The 21,144-nt window shown below is 50.3% G+C and overlaps 1 long non-coding RNA gene across 1 annotated transcript in view; it reads right to left on the bottom strand.

The window, feature by feature from the left end:
• Positions 1 to 1,869: 1,869 nt before the first annotated feature.
• Positions 1,870 to 21,144, bottom strand: part of LOC126963795 (uncharacterized) — a 39,440-nt gene continuing 20,165 nt past the window's right edge. The window contains exons 2-3 of the long non-coding RNA XR_007729236.1: positions 2,879 to 7,309; positions 1,870 to 2,536 (exon numbers count right to left, since the gene is read on the bottom strand). This is a non-coding gene — a long non-coding RNA (uncharacterized LOC126963795). The remainder of the gene's footprint in view (positions 2,537 to 2,878; positions 7,310 to 21,144) is intronic.

Raw genomic sequence — 21,144 nt, 5'->3', positions numbered from 1 at the left:
GTCCTTGCCTGGAATCGGTGAGCACAAAAGCACCGAAGACCTGAAAGGTTCTCAGGATCAAAGGCCCCTTTGTGAACGTTCAATATTTTCAGCATAAATCCAATAAACGTCAGAGTTTTGTTTGTTTGTTTTAAGGCACCACCTGTTTCTCCCTATGGAAAAACAAAATGATAACTACTGCTAAAAAATGAAAATTTAAAAACCCCTAAAAGATTATCTGAGGTGCACGTGAAGCTGTTCTGGGCCAGCTTGAATGTGAACAGAGCCAGCCACTTCGCCATGCAGGGAAGGCCTTGGAAAGGAAAAGCAAAGCCCAGGCTGCCCGGCGGCTACAGCTCTGGGCGGCGTGTCCCTCACCCTCCTCTCCCACCACTGACTGCCTCGGAGGGAAGACCTCAACGCTTCCCAGAGGCTGAGCCCGAGAGACCCCAGTGCTGAGGGCAGAGCAGCCCACTGGACCTCACCCCTTGGCACCCCTGCCCTCAGGGCACAGCAGTGATTTGAGGCCATGGCTGCCTCAGGGCCCTAGAGGAAGTCACATCTGGTCACTGAACAGACAGGACAGGCGTCGGGACAGTGCTGTGTTTGACACTCACTCACTAATTTATTCATGTATTCACTTGTGGGTTGTGAAATTAACTTCACAAATATTTACAGAGAGCTTTCCAGGGTTCTTCAAAGGGAAGAAATAAAGACGTTAGCAGAGTTCCTGTTTAAGCTTCTCTCTTATTGCATCCTGGCATCACGTGGGGCCTAAGGGTGACTTGGCAAAGTGAGCTCCCACTTCCTCCAACCAAAAAACACCAGCAGGCAGGATCCCGCAGCCAAGACGGTGAGTCCCGCTCCACTCTGGCGAATCTTGAAAAGTCCCTTCGTCTCTGTTGGTTTCCTGAAGCCACAAACTGGGCAGCTTCAACAACAGAAACTTATTCTCCCCCCGTCCCGGAGCCCAGTACTCCACGATCAAGGTGTGGACTGGGCTAGTTCTTTCTGAGGCCTCTCTCCTTGACTCCCAGAAGGCCTTATTCACTGTCACATGGCCTCTGTGTGTGCCTGTGTGTGTCTGTGTCCAAACCTCCCCTTCTTAGAAGGATACCAGTCCTACGGGATTAGGGGCCACCTGAATGACTTCATTTTAACTTAATTTTGTCAAGACCCTGTCCCCCAATAAGGTCGCACTCACAGGTTCTGGGGGTAAGGATTTCAGCATGTGGATTTGGCAAGGGGGTACCCAGTTCAGCCCATAACAATCTCTGAGCCTTCATCTTCTCATTAAAAAAAAAAAAAAAAAAAAAAAAAAGGCTGGGCACAGTGGCTCATGCCCATAATCTCAGCATTTTGGAAGGCTGAGGTGGGCGGATCATTTGAGGTCAGGAGTTCAAGACTAGCCTGGCCAACACCCTGAAACCCTGTCTCTACTAAAAATACAAAAAAAAAAAAAAAAAAAAAAAGGCAGGGCATGGTAGCATATGACTGTAGTCCCAGCTACCCGGGAGGTTGTGGTGAGCTGAGATCGAGCCACTGCACTCCAGCCTCAGTGACAGAGCAAGACTCCATCTCAAAAAAAGAGACAGACAGACAGGCCAGGCGTGTTGGCTCACGCCTGTAATCCCAGCACTTTAGGAGGCTGAGGCAGGCCGATCACTTGAGCCCAGGAGTTTGAGACCAACCTGGGCAACGTGGTGAAACCTTGTCTCTACAAAAAACATACATAAATTAGCCAGGCGTGGCGGCTCATGCCTGTAGTCCTAGCTGCTCGGGAGGCTGAGGTGAGAGGATCACTTGAGCCCCAGAGGTGGAGGCTGCAGTGAGCTGAGATAGTGCCACTGCACTCCAGGCTGGGTGATAGCAAGACCCTGCCTCAAAAAAAAAAAAAAGAGAGAGCACCTGCCCCAACTCTCTCCCAGAGCAGACCCACTATATTGGGCCTAAAGGGTGCCCTGTGAGCTTCAGAGGGCTATGCTGTAGGCGCCACCCACTTTCCTCTCCAACTACAGGCAGCAAGAGAGACAGGGACTCTCATCTCCCAGTGCCCCTCAGAAAATCAGAGCTCCTGGGCAGGACATTGGCATGCGGTCCGCTGGCTCCTTTAAGAAATGCCAAATGTCCTCAGAGACCCGCACAAAATGTCAGTACTCTCTCCGCAGACCAATCCATTTCCCCCCACTAAGTAGCATCTGATGGCGTTAGATGCTAAGACTCTCTCTTCAGAAGTAAAAAAATAAAAATAAAAATAAAAAGGCAGTCCCTTAGTGGGAGGGTTTTTGGCATTTCATCTGAATTCCATAATGAATAATTTATATGAAAGTTTTACTGGAGCCCAGCGTTCCACAATAAACGTTCCCTGAGAACACACGCAAATGCTTCAGCAGCCATCTCTCTCTCTCTCTGCCGGATCGGGCTGACGGCCCAAATCAGATCTGAGTTACTGCATCACTTATTTACAAAAAATAACATAATCTTACTTTTATGTGCATTTTTCCCGGCATCCGTGGGTGACAAGTTTGAGAGGCAGGGGCAGCAGTGGCCGCTGCATCTGTTGGATCCAGGAGGGAAGGGAGGTTCTGAGCTTTGGAGCGGGAAGTGAGGAGCCTCAGCTGTCTGCACCCTTTTGCTTGCAACACAACAATTAGGAGAGGGACTAGGAGGAGAGGAGCCACCTGGTTTCTGGGGCATAGAAGCCCTACGCAGCCACGTGTCCCAGGCAGAGCGAGGTGGGGAGGGGGCCGGGGGAGACCCCAGTTATTCAGCTTCAGGAGGGGGGTCCAGAGTGCAGCTTGGGGACAGGAAGACCCAGCTTGAACCCTCCTCCCAGCCAGGTTACGTGGCTTCTCTGAGTCCTTGTCCTTATTTGGATAATGGGAAAAAAAGAACCCACCTTTCAGGACAGTCCTGGGAACGTGCTGACCTGTTGTGGGCAGCGTGGCCATCACGTCAACCTTCACATCCAACAAATGCTTGCAGAACTGACAGGCACATGGCATGAGCACGCCGCTAACCAGGACTCTGTTGTTTCTGATATTACTGTTTCCATGGTGCCAGGGAGAGGGCTCCAGCCCAGCTGCAGCGTCCAGGGGCACAGCCTCCGCCTCCTGCACTCGCTGCCCAGGGGTTCACGTGTCCTCCACTTAATGTCTTCTTGATATTTTACACACTTTCTCCTTTGTGAATTCATCTCTTTCCACGGAGGAATTGCCTGTGTGTGCCCAGTGCGAGTTTGAAGGCATCCGTCATGCCGCATCCTCCTGTGGGTTTCTCAGTCAGCCACTCTAGGCAGGCCCTGAGGGAGGGGATGGAGGAGACCCCAGACCCTGGCGCTGCCCTTCCTGTCCCGGCCAGGTGGATGTCCTGGTTTAGGGATGCCAGGGACATGGCCTGCACCAGGGACACAGTCGTCAGCCCCGGCTCTGTTGCTGACCAGCTGTTTGACTTGGAGCAAGTTTCTTAACCTCTCTAGGCCTGTTTCCTTATCTCTAAACTGAAGTGACCGTAATCCCCTCCCCAGGGGAAGTCGGGAGGCTCCGGGACGGGACTGTGCACGCGCAGCCTTCACATCGTGCTGAGGCAGCACCAAGCGTGCACCCGAGAAATGCCAGTTGTCTTGTGCAGCAAGCTCAGTTTGCAGAAGCAGGAAGGGAGCCCGGGCTGGGAACTGCCCGTTGCCCACAGTGAGGTGCTGGAGGACCCAGGACAAGGCCTGGCTCTCCACCTGCTGCACCGTCCACCTCTGCCTGATTGACAGCTTCACCGGCCATTCCGTTTGCCTTCTCCACTCCCTCCTTCCCTATAGGAACCAGTTTTGGGTTTGGCGCCCAAAACCACAAGGATTGGCCCCTTCTCCGCACTGCCCGTGGACTTGGGAGGCTAAGTGCACAATTAGCCAATCACAGTACGTCATCCTCCTTGCCAGGGATTATTTCAGCCAATCAGCACACAGACTCCCTCAGGGGACTCTAATAGGTCCAGGAGCAGGCACATGACCTAGGCCGGCCAATCAGAGAGGTGAGAAGGACTTTCCCTCCACCTGTCCTTCTCCCACCAGGTGTGAATGAGCAAGCTCCCCTCATTGCAGCAGGCAGGCGGCCATCCTAAAGGGTGAGGGGTGCTGCCTGAGGACAAGGGGAGGCAGGGTGGAGGGAAGGGAGATACAGCCTTGATCACATGGTGCCTGCAGCCCACCTTGCCTCAGAACCTGTGCTCACATGAGATAACAGATCTCTGTGGTTAAGCTATTTCACGTTGGACCTTCTGCTACCAGCTCCTGAGAAAGGCCCCCACATGTAAAGTTAGAGGGTCTCCACTGTGGCCAGACCTCTATGGCCCCTTCATACGTCCAACCCTGGGAGAAATTCAAGTCCATGGAAGACCACACAACGGGATAAGGAAGTAAAAAGTTAATGACTAAATTAAGGTTATCACCAGAGGTTTACTCTAAGCTTCCTGAGAAGGGCCACCTCTGTTTTTCAAGACCCGCAGAAAGTACTGTCAAACTCCATTCAAAAAAAGCCCTCGGTGTCCTGGAATGGCCCCTGAAAAGAGCCTCCTGGAGCTTCCTATCGCAGCATGACACCTGCCCACCAACAGGGCAGGACAGTGGTGTGGCCAAGAGGCCCACTGACCAGGGTTCGAGTGGCGATTTTACTACTAACTGGCTCCGTGGCCTTTGCAACACTCAGGGACCTCATGTGGAAAATGGTGTCCTAATATCACCAGCTTATGCAAATCAATGTGACGAATCTACAGATAAGAAAAATGAAGTTCTTAGCACTGCGTCCGGCATGTTGGGAGTGCTCAGTAAATGTTAGTGTTATTTTCTTGACATTTTCACCCTGATTAAATGATTAGGCAGAGACTAATGCTTCTGGCCAAGTGGAGTAACAGAGATTGGACGTACCCTCCCAACCAAACCACCAAAACAACATGAAAAAATGTATGAAGCAACGGTTTTCAGGCCATGAGACACCAGGCAGCAAAGGACAGATATTCCTGAAAGGAGAAAAACTAACAAGGTAAGCCCTAAGATTGCCCAGGCTTCTCCTGTCAGGTGAGTTTCCAGGCTGTGGTGCAGAGATGGGGAACCCAGGTTGAGACCAATGGACTCCCTGAGTGGAGGAGACAGAGCCGAGTCCAGGGAAGCCAAGGCAGGAAGGTTCGCAGGACATAACAGGAGAGAGCTACGCAGAGAGCTCTGGAGATGTGCAGAGGGTCCCCTCCAGGCACTCAGCAAAGCAACAATCAATGCATGTAGGCAAGGAAATGAATCAAGGCTGGGCAAAGCAGCACCCGAAAAGATTGGAGGAAGCAGCTCCCCGTGCTCACACAGGGGTGGGGGTTGCTACTGCTCCTACCAACCACAGAGGAAAATCTTCGAATTCATATGGCATGGGTAGACTACTCAGAAGGGTCTTGCCTCCTTCATAGGAAATAATTATCCCTAGACTAAACACTGATTTGAAATTTTTAAAAGCAAGCTCTGAATAGATCGAAATGTTCCCAAGGAACTTAACTGCATTGCCGAACAAAGCTCAAGAATACTTTAGAAATGATCACAACAACAACAAAAATCTAGCAACCAACAATACAAAATGTCAGTGTCAGCTGGGCGCGGTGGCTCACGCCTGCAATCCCAGCATTTTGGGAGGCCAAGGCGGGCGGATCACTTAAGGCCAGGAGTTTGAGACCAGCCTGGCCAATGTGGTGAAACCCCATCTCTACTAAAAATACAAAAGTTAGCCAGACCTGGTCGCACACGCCTGTAATCCCAGCTACTCAGGAGGCTGAGGCAGGAGAATCACTTGAACCTGGGAGGTGGAGGCTGCAGTGAACTGAGATTGTGCCACTGCACTCCAGCCTGGGCCACAGAGCAAGACTCCATCTCAAAAAATAAATAGATAAATAAAATGTCAATGATATCCAATCAAACAGTCTACGCATGCAAAGAAGCATGAAAACATGACCCATGGCAAGAAGAAAGATCAATCAAAACTGACTCAGAACTGATATAGATGCTAGAATTGGCAGACAAGAACATTTAACAAGTTATTATAACTTTGGCCAGGCGGGGTGGCTCACGCCTGTAATCCCAGCATTTTGGGAGGCTGAGGCGGGTGGATCACCTGAGATCAGGAGTTCAAGACCAGCCTGACCAACACAGAGAAACCCCGTCTCTATTAAAAATACAAAATTAGCTAGGCATGGTGGCGCATGCCTGTAATCCCAGCTACTTGGGAGGCTGAGGCAGGAGAATTGCTTGAACCTGGGAGGTGGAGGTTGCAGTGAGCTGAGATTGCACCACTGCACTCTAGCCTGGGCAAGAGAGCAAGACTCTGTTTCAATAAAAATAAATAAATAAAAAGAAAGGAAAAAATAAAAGAAAAATGCATTGGATAGAATTAATAGCACGTTAGACATTGCAGAATAAAAGATTGCTGAACATAAGGACATAGCAATACAAAGTATCCAAAACAAAACACAAAGAGAAAAAAAATAATTTTAAAAAACTAACAGAGAATTAGTGAGTTTGGGAATGTCAAGCAGCCTAAGATACGTGTAATTGGAATCTCCAAAGGAGGAGAGGGAGAGCAGAAATACTATTTGAAGAAATAATGGCTGAAAATGTTTCAAATTTGACAGAAACCAGAAACTCACCAATTCAAGAAGCTCAATGAACCTCAAACACAAGAAACATAAAAGCACATCCCAATCAAACTGCTTAACCCCAGTGAGAAGGAGAATATCCTGAAAGCAGCCTGAGGAAAAAGGTATGTTGCATACAGAGAAACAAAGATTAAAATGACAGCAGATTTCTTAAGGGAAATGATTCAAGCAAGAAGACAGTGGATCAACGTCTTTAAAGTACTGAAGGAACAAAAACTGCCAACGTATGCAGTGAGCCGAGATTGTGCCGCTGCACTCCAGACTGGGCAACAGAGTGAGAAGTGAGACTCCGTCTCAAAAACAAAACAAAAAACAAAAACTGCCGACCTACAATTCCGTACGGTGAAATTATCTTCTTTTTTTTTTTTTTTTTTCAGACAGGGTCAGGCCAGAGTGCAGCTGCACGATCTCAGCTCACTGCAACCTCCATCTCCCAGGTTCAAACGATTCTCCCACTTCAGCCTCCGGAGTAGCTTGGATTACAAGAGTGCACCACCATGCCTGGCTAATCTGTTGTATTTTTGGTAGAGATGGGGTTTCATGTTGGCCAGGCTGGTCTGGAACTCCTGAACTCAAGTGATCCATCCGCCTTGGCCTCCCAAAGTGCTGGGATTACAGGTGTGAGCCACCGCACCTGGCCCAGTGAAGTTATCTTTAAAAACATAAAGGGAAGGATTCCAACTTCAGATGTGACAAAGTAAGCACATTCCACCCAGTCTTTCCCTCTGGACACAACTGTGACACCTAAACATATGCATGGACCAGTTATTGGAGGACTCTGAAAAGTAAACTGCAGCAGGCAGACTGAGAAAGAAAACCAGATGTCAAAGTACCACCAAACTGGTGGTGATTTACCATGTTCTTCTCCAGGATCACCTGGCCTGACTACAACACAGTTTGAAAAACAAAGGTAGGTGCTGGCACAGAGAAAGCTCCAGGGCAAGCCCTATCATTCTGGTTCAAGAGACGTGAACGAGGCCTCCCAATGCTCAGGGAAAACATGGAAGTTCCACATTTTTCCTACACTCACACTCCAGCCCCCAATAAATCCTGTGTCAGTGTTGGCAGAGACCCCAACAGGAACCCACAAGAGCTGAAACACTGAGGGAGCAGAGCTTTCTCCCTGATGAGTGGATCTGCAATCCCAAGAGAGCACAGCAAACCCCATTGCTCTTTTCCCTTTTTCTGTTCTCCACCGTTTGACACTCACAGAGGTGCATGTCACACCAGGGTCACTAGAGCCCTAGGTTTTGGGTCAAAGGACCAAATGGGCCAAAGTGTATCAGGACGATTGCAGAAATGGAGAAGCTTTGGAAAGCAACCACCTAACATTATATATAAATTCCTGGTCCCACCATCACCCTGAAAGCTGCACGTGGCATGAATCTGATCCTAGATAGCATGGCAAAGACTTCAAGAACTGAACCACCTTTCGGTTCAAAGGCCCATTACTCGATGATGCACATGTGGGATGGACCTAAAAAGTGCTCCAAAGGCCCTGAAAACTGAGCTGCCCATGGAAGCACAACCCACAGAAGGTGGGCAGAAACATGCGGCTGGAACTCAGCTAAGTTTGCTGCTTAAACAAAAATCACAACGTTTTCCAAAAGATTTAATGAAAGCTCTGAATCTCGTAACAGAATGTTTAAAATGTCCAGGATACAATCCAAAATTACACGGCATACAAAGAACCAGGAAAATCTCAGTTCACACGAACAAAGCCAACCACTGCCAATGAAAGGATAACCTGAGTCTCAGGATTCTCTGACAAAGACTTTAAAGCCGCTGTTACAAAAATGCTTCAGCCACAATGGCACACTCCCCTAACACAAAAGGAAAAACAGAAAGCCTTGGCAACACAGAGGAGATAAGGAAAACCCAAAGGGAAATTTTAGAACTGAAAAATACAGCAACTGAAAATTCGTTTTAAAAACTTACTGGATGAGCTGAAAGGAGATCAGAAATTATAAATGAAAGAGACAGTGAACTTGAAACTAGATTAATAGGAATTGTCAATTCTTAACAGAGTATAATCATGAAAAAGTAGAGATTCAGGAGCTCCTGGGATGATAAAGGGAAAAAGGCCAAACATTTGTGCCCTCTGGGGTTGCAGGACGGGAGGAGTAAGAACGCCGTGCTGAAGCAAAACTCCAGGAAGTAATGGTATTTGGTGAAGCTTCCTAAATTTGGTGGAAGACAAATCTACAGATTGAAGAAACTGAGAGCCCTGCAAACAGGACAAACACGAAGAAATGCAGCCCTCCAGCTGGGCACGGTGGCTCACGCCTGTAATCGCAGCACTTTGGGAGGCCAAGGCAGGTGGATCACCTGAGGTCAGGAGTTCGAGACCAGCCTGGCCAACATGGTGAAACCCCGTCTCTACTAAAAATACAAAAAAGTAGCCGGGCGTGGTAGCATGTGCCTGTACTCCCAGCTACTCAGGAGGCTGAGGCAGAGAATCACTTGAACCTGGGAGGCAGAGGTTGAAGTGAGCCAAGATCGTGCCACTGCACTCCAGCCTGGGCAACAGAGCGAGACTCTGTCTCAAAAAAAAAAAAAGACAAAGAAAAAGAAAGAAAGAAATGCAGCTCTCCACTGATCTGGATAATCCCCTCTGGCACTTATGAGATGGAAAATGACAACCACATAACACAACACAACACATCAGCTCCCACGACAATTGATGTTGCAGAAGCAGCAGAAACAGTACATGGGCCCAAAAGGCAGGATGTGCAATGTGTCCCTTAGACCTTTTTTCTCCTTTTCTTTTCTTAATAGAGACAGACAGGGTTTTCCCCTGGCTATGTTGCCCAGGCTGGTCTCCAACTCCAAGCCTTAAGCAATCCTCCCACCTTGGCCTCCCAAAGTGCTGGGATTACAGGTGTGAGCCACTATGCCTGGCTTTTTTTTTTTTTTCTTTACTGCAATTCTCTCTCAAACCCTATCAATTAAATTCAGCACTTCAAGAGTTACAGTTGGCCAGGCACGGTGGCTCATGCCTGTAATCCCAGCACTTTGGGAAGCTGACGTGGGAGAATCACTTGAGGTCAGGGGTTCGAGATCAGCCTGGCCAACATGGCAAAACCCCGTCTCTACTAAAAATGCAAAAAAAAATTAGCCAGGCATGGTCGTATGTGCCTGTAATCCCAGCTGCTCGTGAGGCTGAGGTGAATCACTTGAACCCAGGAGGCGGAGCTTGCAGTGAGCCAAGATCGTGCCACTGCACTTTAGCCTGGGCGACAGAGCAGGACTCCATCTCAAAAAATATATATATATAGTTATACTTGTAGTTTCCAGGAGACCATGTTACCTCCAGGCTGGGCAGAGGAGACGGAGAGGGGAATAGAGCAGCCATGAGGTATTTTCCTCTTTGGCGCCTCGTCCCAGGGTCTGCCTCCTCCCCCGTGCTCTTCGCAGAATCCACGGAGTGTCCTGGCTCAGACTTTTTCCTGCCCCTCACATGCCACCACAGCTTCAGCTGACATTCCGTGGCACCTTTAGCCACTCCCTGCAGGCAGCATCCCATTCCTCCATGGGACCACGCAGGAGGGGACTCCTGTGCCCACATCCAACAGAACTGCAAACATCTGCATCCCTCTCCTCCCTGAAGTTCCCCAGGATATCTGAATGAGTGTGTAGGGCCTTTGGTTACCCCTTGGGAACAGAGACCTTGACCGCCTCCCTAACCCTCACAGTATCTGAGGCTAGGCTGGAGGGGCATCAGTGAATCGGGGAGACGCAGAGAAAACATCTCCGTGCCATTGTGCAAGACCGACTGACCTTCAGGTTTGAGCAGCATGGCAGATGCCTGCGGCTCAACCACGGACGTCTGTGGCCCAGCGTTTGGCCCCACACAGTTTTAGGAAACACTTAACCCTTTCTCCTCCCACCTGGAGGAGAAAGTAACCAATAAACGAACTTCTGATTTTTTCAGGCTCATCCCAAGCCCAGTATCAGCTGTGGGGACTCCAAGACCTTTTCTCCCCCAACCGGAGAAGAAAACAAACTCCAAATATGCCATTTAGGCTTCGTGTTGTAACCTCACGTCCCAACATCCAGCGTTCATCTACTTCCCAAACCCTTGCTAATTAATAGACAACAAAGTGGGGGGTCAGGTACCCCCACATCCCCATGCAGACCATACAATTTGGCCAATACATCTGCTACTAATTCCCATGGAGCTCTCTCAAGTTCTCACCAGTCCAGAGGGCCCCCGTCTTTCTCTTTCAGGGGCTACCCTGTTCGCAAGCTAATCCGTTAACTTGCCAGTTTTACGTGCGTGTTTGGGCAGAAAGGCACAAGATCCCTGGGCTAAAGAAATAAGACATTTATTACCTAGAGCGAAAGCAGCCTAGAAGCAGCATCTTAACACCAGTTTCCCAGCCCCTATGCCCGCAGAGTGACGTGGCCAAACTAGGTTGTTCCCCACACGTGCAGAGGGTTCACCCCAGGGAGGAACCCCCAAATTATGAGACCTGGGGCTTATATAGGGTGGCTGGCTTATCTGCCCGCTGGCCCCTCCTGATGCGGAGACCTTATCTCGACTCTAGAAGAAAACAAATCCTCTCCTAGGTTGATTCATCAGGAATGTAAGTGAATGTCTTGCTACTCTATTAGTCTGCCAGTGCCCTTTGCTCAGAGGTCCAGGACTGACCATGCAGAACTGTGAAATATTGATGGAGAACTGTCTCCCAACAACCGACTGATCTAAATGCTTCTTTTAGGAGGAATGTGTTTCTCGCTTTCAGATGGAGTGGAAGGAGCAGAAAGAGGCCACTTATTCCTGGGAAGGGCTTCTGCAGAAGCTGAGTGTAGGGAGTCACCCAGTGACAGCTCCACGGACAGATGGAAGCTGCTAGAGGGACCTCAGGAGAATGGAATGGCCCAGGCTGGAAATGGGTTGGACTCTGAGACCAAAGTGATTGCTAGTCCTCTTTCTTGCGGGGAAGGAATTGCAACCTGCATGGGTAGAGGTCCCCATGTGGCCTCCCCCATGGGGCAGGAGGGAGTGGTCCCTGCGCCCAGTGTTACCCACAGAGCCACAGGACACTGAACCACTCTCCAGGCGAGCTGAGGCTGCAGAGCCTGGTGGCCATCTGGACCATGTGGCTAACAAGTCACCTCTGCCTCCTGGGACAGAAAATGCCCTCGGGGATGTTCTCCACTCTGCCCTACAAGAGCAGGGCTCCCAGAGTTGGGCAGCCTGGGTTCATATGCCAGCTATGTTTTGCCAGCTTTGTGACCTTGGGCGAATTTCTGCCTCTGTGTGTGCCAGTCAAGTGGGCAATGGCAGTGCCACTCAGGCTGTCTGAGTCCCTGAAGCACCTTGGACACTGTTTGGTACCCAGAACCCAACAGCCCAGTGGCTGTGAAGAACGATGGACCTGCCTCAGCTTCTCAACCCCAAAGGTACTGCTCAAATCCCAGCCAGCTCTCCACACACTCAACCACCACATCCCCTCCGCCCCTCCGTGCCTCCCAGAAGAGGCAAAATCAGCTGTTTCCATCTGCCAGGGTTGCTGCAACAATGCACCACACACTGGGGGCTCAAGCAACAGGAGTCTGTCCTCTCCCAGGCCTGAGGCCACAAGCCCGAGGTTCAGGCATGCGCAGGGCTGGTACCTCCTGAGGCAGGAGGGAGAGGCTGTCCCAGGCCCCTCTCCAGCTCCTAGGCTGCTGGCAACTGCAGCCCTACCACGGTTTCTGCCTCCATCTTCACCCGGCACCCACCCTGTGTGTGAGCTGTGTGTGTGCGTGTATGTGGTGTGTTGTGTGTGGTGTGCTGTGAGTTATGTGTGTACGTGTGTGTTGTGTGTTGCATGTGTGGTGCATGTTGTTTGTTGCGTGTATTGTGTGCAGTGTGTTCATGTGGTGTATGTGTGTGGTGGGTGTGGTATGTGGTGAGTTGTGTGTTTATTGTGTGTACGTGTGTGTTGTGTGTGTTGCATGTGTGTTGTGTGTATGGTGTATGTGGTGTGTGTGGTGTGTGATGTGTTCGTGTTGGTGTGTGGTGTGTGAGGTGTGTGTGGTGTATGTGGTGTGCAGTGTGTGTGGTGCGGGTGTGTGTGTGTGTGTGGTGTGTAGTGTGTGTGTGTGGTGTGTGTGTATTGTGTATGGTGTGTTGGTGTGGTGTGTGGTGTATGGTGTTTGTGGTGTGGTTTGTTGTGTGTTGTGTATTGTGTCTACGTGTGTATTGTGTTGTGAGTTGTGTGTAGTTGTGTTGCATGTGTTGCATGTGTGGTGTATGTTTTGTGCTTGTGTGTATTGTGTGTGGTGTGTTTATTGTTGTGTGTTGTGTGTTGTGTGGTGTATGTGATGTGTGGTGCATGTGTGGTGTGTTTGTTGTGTGTAGTATGGTGTGTTTTGTTGTGTTGTGTGTTGCATGTATGGTGTGTATTGTGTTTGTGTGTGGTGTCAGTTGTATATTGTGTGTACGTGTGTGTGTTGTATTGTGTGTGGTGTGTGTGACGTGTGGTGAGTTGTGTGATGTGTTGTGAGTTGGGTATTGTGTGTAGTTGTGTGGTGTGTGTATTGTTGCATTTGTTGTGTGTATTGTGTGTTGCGTGTGTGGTGTATGTAGTGTGTGTGGGGTGTGTGTGGTGTTTGTGTATTGTGTGTAGTGTGTTGTGTATGTTGCATGTGTGTGGTATATGTGTTGTGTTTGTGTATTGTGTGTGGTGTGTGATGTGTGTGGTGAGTTGTGTGTTGTGTTGTGACCTCTGTATTATGTGTATTGCGTGCCGTGTGTTGCATGTGTGGTGTATGTGTTGTGTTTGTTGTGTGTATTATGTGTGGTGTGTGTGATGTGTTGTATGTGTTGTGTTATGTGTATGTTGTGTGTGTGCTGTGTGTTCGTGTTCTGTGTGTATCTCCAAATCTCCTCCTCACATAAGGACCCCACCCCACCGGCTGGGGCCCACTCTAATGGCTTCATCTTAACCTGCTTGCCTCTGAAAGGCGGTTTTCAAATGAGGTCACGCCCACAGGTCCTGGGGGTTAGGACCTTCCACACACAGATTTGGGGGACACAACTCATGCTGGTGTGTCCATTTCTTGCTCCCTGCTGTACCAGTCCTTTGTACAGTTTTTAGGACACAGACGGCTCTTCCTGGCTGCAGCTGCTGGGGGAGGAGGTCTAGCAGAGCAGGGGCTGGGGAGGGCCCGGGATGGGCGTCCCTGTCCAGCCACCTCTGAAGCCAGGAGATCCAGACACATCACCAGTGAAGCCCAGGTGGGCTCGCCCCCTGCCAGCACACGGCCTGGCAGGCAAAGCCACTACAGCTTCCGCACATCTGCTGAGGAGGAGCAGGGCAGAAACTAAGTTCCCAAATGGTCGTGGCTCTAATTTCTATCACCAAGAAAAACAAAACTACCAGTCATTGCTCCCTCGTTATTCTCTCTGCTCACTGTATTTTTCTCTGTCTTGGTAATTACCCACTGTGCCAGGAACTGCACCAGAGGGCAGCCCTTTGGACCCCAGTGACTCGCAGCTGGGCCCAAGCATGACCCCGAAAACCCAGCAGACCCATTGGTGGAGCCAGGAGTGGGTTCCCCTCAGGCCTGCGGGCCGAGACCACAGACAGGCATTTGGAGAGGTCCCTGGCTGTACAGCCAGACATACTGTTGGTGGGAACTTAATAAACTGAAGCATGAAATATTTATCCACTTACACCAGCTTAAGTAATTTAAGTTTGCTAGAAATCAACATCATGTTTTCATATTTAATGAGCCTTCTGTGAAGCAGCCTCTTCTGTCACTGGCAGGTGTTGGGGGCAGGAGCTTCCACAGCCAGATGCAATTTTAATCTCCCTCCACAAACAATGCTGAATAATGCACCAGGTTTGCCAGCTTTGCCTGAGGCTGCGGGGAAGGTTGGGCCCTTTAGCCCAGGCAAGCCTGGCATTTGCCACAGAGGTTCAGAGTCTGGTGCCTCCTCCCTGGTCCCCTATTCTCTCTGAACACGGAAGGACGCTGGATGTCTATGAAGCAGAGCTCACAGGGCGGTGGCCAGCTGAATCATGACCCCAAAGACGTTAACTCTGTGTGTCAACTTAACTGGGCAAGGAGGTCCAGATAGCTGGTAAGGCCTCATTTCTGGGTGTGTGTAGGAGGGTGTTGCTGGAAGAGATTAGCTTTTGAATCAGTGGACCGAGTGCGGAAGACCTGCCCTCACCCATGTGGGCAGCATCCAATCCACTGAGGCCCTGAGTAGAACACAAAGGCAGAGGAAGGCGGAATCCGTTCTCTCCTTGAACTGAAACATCCATCTTCCGCTGGCCCCAGACATCACAGCTCCTGGTCGGGCCTTCAGACTTGGGGACAGTGGCCCCCACAGATCTCAGGCTTCGAGTCTTGGACTCACTAGCCGGCTTCCCTGGAGACCCTGGAGACCTACAAAGCGCAGATCATGGGACTCCTCCGCCTCCATCTCCGCCTTGGTATGCGGGCCAGCTCCCATACCAAATCTCTTCTTATGTGTCCAGATAGATAGATAGACAGACAGACAGAGACAGACAGACTGATTGACTGATTAGATAGACAGATGATAAATAGACTGATTGACTGATTAGATAGACTGATTGATTAGATAGATAGATAGACTGATTGATTAGATAGATGATAAATAGACTGATTGGATAGATAGACTGATTGATTAGATAGATGATAGATAGATCCACATAGACAGATAGACTGATTAGATAGACTAATTAGAAGATAGATATAGATAGATCCAGATAGAGATAAACTGATTAGATAGATGACAGATCCAGATAGATATATAAATAGATAGATTAATTGATTAGATAGATAGTAGGTACATAAGATAGATTGATTAGATAGAAGATGAGAGATAGATTGACTGATTGACTAGATGACAGATTAGATGATAGATTGACCGATTGACTAGATGACAGATTAGATAGATTACATACATACATAGATAAGATAGATTGATTGATAGATATATTAAGTAGATTGGCTGATTAGCTACATGATAGATGATATATTAGATAGATAAAGATAGGTAGATAAAGATAGATTACATAGATAATGATTGATAGATGGGTGGATGAATGGATGGATGAATAGATGGATGTATGGACGGAAGGATGGTTGGATAGATGGATGGATAGATAGATAGATAGATGATAGATGGATAGATAGATGGATAGATAGATGATAGATAGATACATACATACATAGATACATAGATTAGATTACATAGATAATTACAGATAGATAGGTGGATGGATGGATGGATAGACAGACAGATGATAGATAGATAATAGAGGTGTATGGAGATATAAACATATATACTCTGTTGGTTCTATTTCTTTGGAGAACTTTGACTAATACAGGAAGATTTTCCTGGATTGTCTGGGTAGGTCCAACGTGGTCCCCAAGCATCCTTCTGAGAAAGAAGCAGGGGGCAGAGTGTGAGAGAAGAGGCCGCATGCTGGCTTTGCAGATGAAGGAAGGAGCCATGGGCTGCCTGCACACAAAAGGGAAGGAAACGGATTGTCCCTTGGTCTCCAGAAGGAAAAGGCCCGAGGACCCATTTCAGACTTCTGACCTGCAGACCACAGGAGAACAGATACGTGTGACTTGCAGCCACTGAGTTGCCGGTGATTTATTTTGGCAGGAATGAGGGGAAATGAATGAAGTGACTTCTTTTCCAGCTTTTCCCCCAACCACTGGTCAACACTGGCCACACGGGTTCTCTACGAGGCCAGGCTTCAAATTCTCCCCCACCACTTCTTAGCTCTGTGGGTAAGTGGCTTGTCCTCTCAGTGCCCGAATTCACCTCCAAAATTAGGACAACACAGCATTCTCTGTGAAGGGCGCCCTGGAGCTGCAAGAGCCCTCTAGTCAGGGCTGCATGAGGATGGCACGCATTGATACAGTAGACACGGAAGGCACTGGCTACGGTGGCTGCACAGAGGACGCTCAGGCCACGGGAGAGCCGCTCCACAGTCTCATGACCCTGTGTCAGGGGAAAGATAAGCTAGATAAAAGCAGCTCCCACATCCCAGGTAGGAAAACTTAAGGCTGAAGGGTGTGGACCTGGTGCTGAGTGAAGGGAGGCTGTGGGCTGGCAAAGTCATACATGGGACTCATGTGACATAACAACCTTGGGGGGACAGAAAGAAGGCGGAGATGCCTCCATCTCCTGATCACAGCACCCACCTCAGAGAAGACAGCCAAGCTCCCCAGGAAATTCCAATTCCTGCATCCAGCATTCTGTGTGCCGGCAGAGACATGACCCTGACTGAGCCCTGGCGGGGACACCAGGAATGAAAATCAACCCTTGCCCTCCAGAAGACCAAAGCCTGGATGCAGGAAAAGCCTTGAGCAAGGTACCAAGATCACATATACAACAGGCACTCCTTCCCAAAGCAGGCCCAGGTAGGGTGGTGGGGCGGATCCCACCTCCCCAGAGGGCTGGGACAGGTTTCCCAAAAGAGACAGTGATGGAGATGGGCTTGGTGAGCATTAAGCACCTTCGAGGTACATGGCACCTGGTTACAAGCTGTTGGGACTTAGGAAAGGTCTCCAGATGGTCCCAGCTAAGAAAGGCATTTGTCATCTGGTTGGAGGGAGATGTTGCACAAACCACTATGAGTCAGGCGATGAGTGAGCAGGTGCTCAGGGCCACCCAGGGTGGCAGGGCTGGAGGGAGGGATGGAGCAGATTCAGAGGCCCTTTAGGAAGCATGCAGACACGATTTATGCGGCAGCTGAATTGCTGATGGGCCAGGAGGGGAGGGAGTGGCAAGGGACTCTCTGGCCCTGGTTGGGGTATCTGGGAGAACAGAGCACCCTCAGCCAGGGCAGGGGTGAGGCCAGGGCCAGGGTCAGGGTCAGGGCCAGGGAGTGCAGCCGTGAACCCGGCATGAAGCTGTGGACTTTGGAGGCAGGCAGCACGCTGGGAAGACAGTTTTCATTAAGAACAAACCAGACAGAAGCTGCCAAGTGGCCGAGACCCCCCCGAAAGAGCAGACCACATTCCTCCTGCTGGCTCAGAACAGAAGCCTCCCCATCCCTTGTTCTTCTCCCGGGTGCTGACAGCTGGAGGAGTTACCTGTCATTCTCCCGCCCACACTGGCAGGGAAGGCCAGGCACGGGGGCGCTGCTTAGCAAAGCATCGGGAGGATTTGCAGGGGCACCTCCCTGGAGGGGGTGGGTACATGTGAGTTAAGACCATCGCTGGGCAGAGAGGCAGGGACCCTGGGAAGGAGGAAGGCGGCCACGGGGTTAGGTCCTCGCATGAATCCACCGGGGTGGGCTCCCCACCTCGGCCCGGAGGTCCGCCTCTCCAGCACAAAGCCCTTAGGAGGGCCAGCTTCAAAGGGGCGCCATCAGGAAGCCCATCCATGGCTCAGCCGGCGCCATCAGAGTGTCTGTAATGACTTCAAACTTTTTCTTAATCCCTCAGACTCTGCAAGTGTCTTACATAATCCTTCCGTCTGTCACTGGGGAAGCATGGAGTGCAATGAGAAGGACTCTCCCCAAATGACCTGGGACCCCGTGCCAGCTGAGACATGGGCTCCCCTTCTCCCAGCAAACAGACTCCACCCAGGTTAGGGGGGCCACAAACCCCACAGGCCTGGGGCCTCAAATGCCGGGCAACTGTCATTTCCAGACACTGCCTAGTGCCGAATAAAGGACCAAGCTGATTTCTCCCATGCCCCAGTGGAAAGTTGGAATGGCAGGGTTGGTGCCATCTCCCCTCTGGGAACCAGGCCCACCCAGTACACCCCTCTGTCCACGGCTTGACCCCAGACCTGTGTCTGTTTCTCGTTCCTCCTGTGAGGTCCACCCACTGACCCACATTGTGTGATGTCAAGGAATTGGGCCCAGACCCTGGTGTGTCACTGGGGAGCATGAGGAGTGGGGAAGCAGAAGGCCCCCCTGGTAGGACACGGATCTCAACAGGCCCCAGGGCTATGATCCAGAGAAGGTGCAGGATGATGTGTCCTGGAGGCTGCTGGTGCCGAGGGCCAGGGCCTGGGGTAAGCTGCTTAACCCCTTCGTGCCTCACTTTCCTCATGACAAGGGCTGGCCACGTGTGAGCCCTGGTGCGTGCCAGATACAGTTCCAGGCGCTTCACGGCCTCTGCTCCTTTCCCCTGGAAGGGCCTTTGGAGGCAGAGCCCTCGTTACCCTGATTTAGTTGATTAGGGAGCCAGGCCATGGTTCATCCCAGGTCCCCAGGGAGCCAGTAGCAGAAATGGGACTTGAGCGGTGATGTCTGGCTGCACTGCCTCTCAGAAGAGCAGTGACGACTCCACGGGTCCCTGCAAAGATTCGAGGCGATTAAAGGGTGCAAAAGGCCTGGAATTATGGCTTAACAGGTCGAGTTCCAGATAAAACTCAAGTACAGCTACTGTGGGAAGGATAAAGGATGGGAGGAGGCATCTCCAGATACAGTGAATCTGGTAATGGATGGAAATGAATTCAGAACTAGCACACCGCCGTTTGGCAGTGCCCAGTAGGTGAATGGATCATGGCTGCCCTGTTGGTTTCTGTGACCAAGTCCCACAGATGGGGAGACTCAGAACCACAGAAAAGTATTCTCGCAAAGTCCTGGAGGCCAGAAGTCAAACCCAGGTGTCGCCAGGACTGGCTCCTTCCAGAGGTTCTAAGGGAGAATCTGTCTCCCAGCCTCCAGTGTCATCAGTCACCCATCCTTGGCATTCCTGGGCTCGTGGAGGCACCACCCTGACCTCTGCCTTGACCTCGCCTGATCTCTGCCTTGACCTCCACCTTCACGTGGTATTCTCCCTGTGTGTGCATTGCTGCATCTTCTACGTGTCCAAATTTGCCTCTCTTATAAGGACACCAGCGACTGGCTTAGGGCCCAGCCTAACCAAGTATGATCTCATTAACTTGATTGTATCTGCAAAGACCTGATGTCCAAATAAGAGCCTGTTCACAGGTACCAGGGGTTTGGACTTGGCATCTCTTTTTAGGGGACACAGTTACACCCACTACAGCTGCTACCATCAAAAAAGAGTGAAACCAGACATTATCACATGCCTCCTGATGACAGAAACCAGCACCATCTGCAATCTTGTCAAAAGAACCAACGTGTGGGCCAGGCGTGGTGGCTCAAGCCTGTAATCCCAGCACTTTGGAGGGCCGAGGCGGGTGGATCACGAGGTCAGGAGATCGAGACCATCCTGGATAACACGGTGAAACCCCGTCTCTACTAAAAATGCAAAAAATTAGCTGGGCATGGTGGCAGGTGCCTGTAGTCCCAGCTACTCGGGAGGCTGAGGCAGGAGAATGGTGTGAACCCTGGAGGCGGAGCTTGCAGTGAGCCAAGATTGTGCCACTGCACTCCAGTGTGGGAGACAGAGCGAGACTCTGTCTAAAAAAGAAAAGGACCAAAGTGAGGCAGGAGAACAGGGTCTAGAGGCAGGGCACCTAAGGCTGATTTGCACTGACTTTCTAGAACTGAATCAAAAGGAAAACCTCACCTTTCCACACCCAAGTAACGAGAGAACAAAAGCTCCTCCCTTTGCCACCACCCCCCTTTCTGCATCACAGATGAGAAATGGAAAGTAGCTCTGATTGGTCCCCTCCTGCAACCAACCAGACTGGTCATGGGTCTAGTCTTCATTTGCATACGAGTATAACTTTGTAACTTCACTTCAGCCTCTGATTGGTCCCCTCCCACAACCAATCAGGTGTTTGCATAGGGTGTAGCTTTGTAACTTCACTTCAGCCTCTAGTTGGTTGCCTTGTGCAACCAATCAGACTGGTTGCAGGTCGCTACTTCATTTACACACGGTGTAAACCAGGTAACCAATGGGAAACCTCTCAAGGCTATTTAAACCCCAGAAAATTCTGTAACCAGCACTCTTGAGTGGCTTTCTGGAGCCTGCTCCCACTCTGTGAAGTGTACTTTCATTTCAGTGAATCTGTGCTTCCGTTGCTTCATTTTTTCATCGCTTTGTCATTTTGTCTAATCCTTTGTTCAAAACGCCAAGAACCTGGACGACTCATAGTCAAGACCCTCTACTGGTAATGAAAGCGGAGTCCAATGCAGCCTCCAGTGCAAAGCTGGATTTTTTCACCCCTAGAAAGGTTTCTAAGTCCCCATTCCAGTCTATCACCTCCCCGTCGTCGGAGGTGAGGGCTTGCATGTTGAGAAATGATCAAGGCAGCTTTAAGAGGCCTTTCTGTCATAATCTGGCTGCACCTTTCCCTAAAGCAGGGGCCAGGGCTGGGCGCAATGGCTTATGCCTGTAATCCCAGGATTTTGGGAGGCCGAGGCGGGCGATCACTTGAGCCCAGGAGTTCAAGACCAGCCTGGGCAACACGATGAAACCTCGTCTCTACAAAAAATACAAAAATTAGCCATGTGTGGTGGTGGCATGACCCTGTATCCTCAGCTACATAGGGGCTGAGGGGCAGGGATCACTTGAGCCCAGGACATTGAGGCTGCAGTGAAATATGATTGTGTCATTGCACTCTAGCCA

This window comes from Macaca thibetana, chromosome 1 (genome assembly GCF_024542745.1).
Source record: "Macaca thibetana thibetana isolate TM-01 chromosome 1, ASM2454274v1, whole genome shotgun sequence".
Taxonomy (NCBI): domain Eukaryota; kingdom Metazoa; phylum Chordata; class Mammalia; order Primates; family Cercopithecidae; genus Macaca; species Macaca thibetana.
This window is presented reverse-complemented; position numbering and strand designations above follow the sequence as displayed.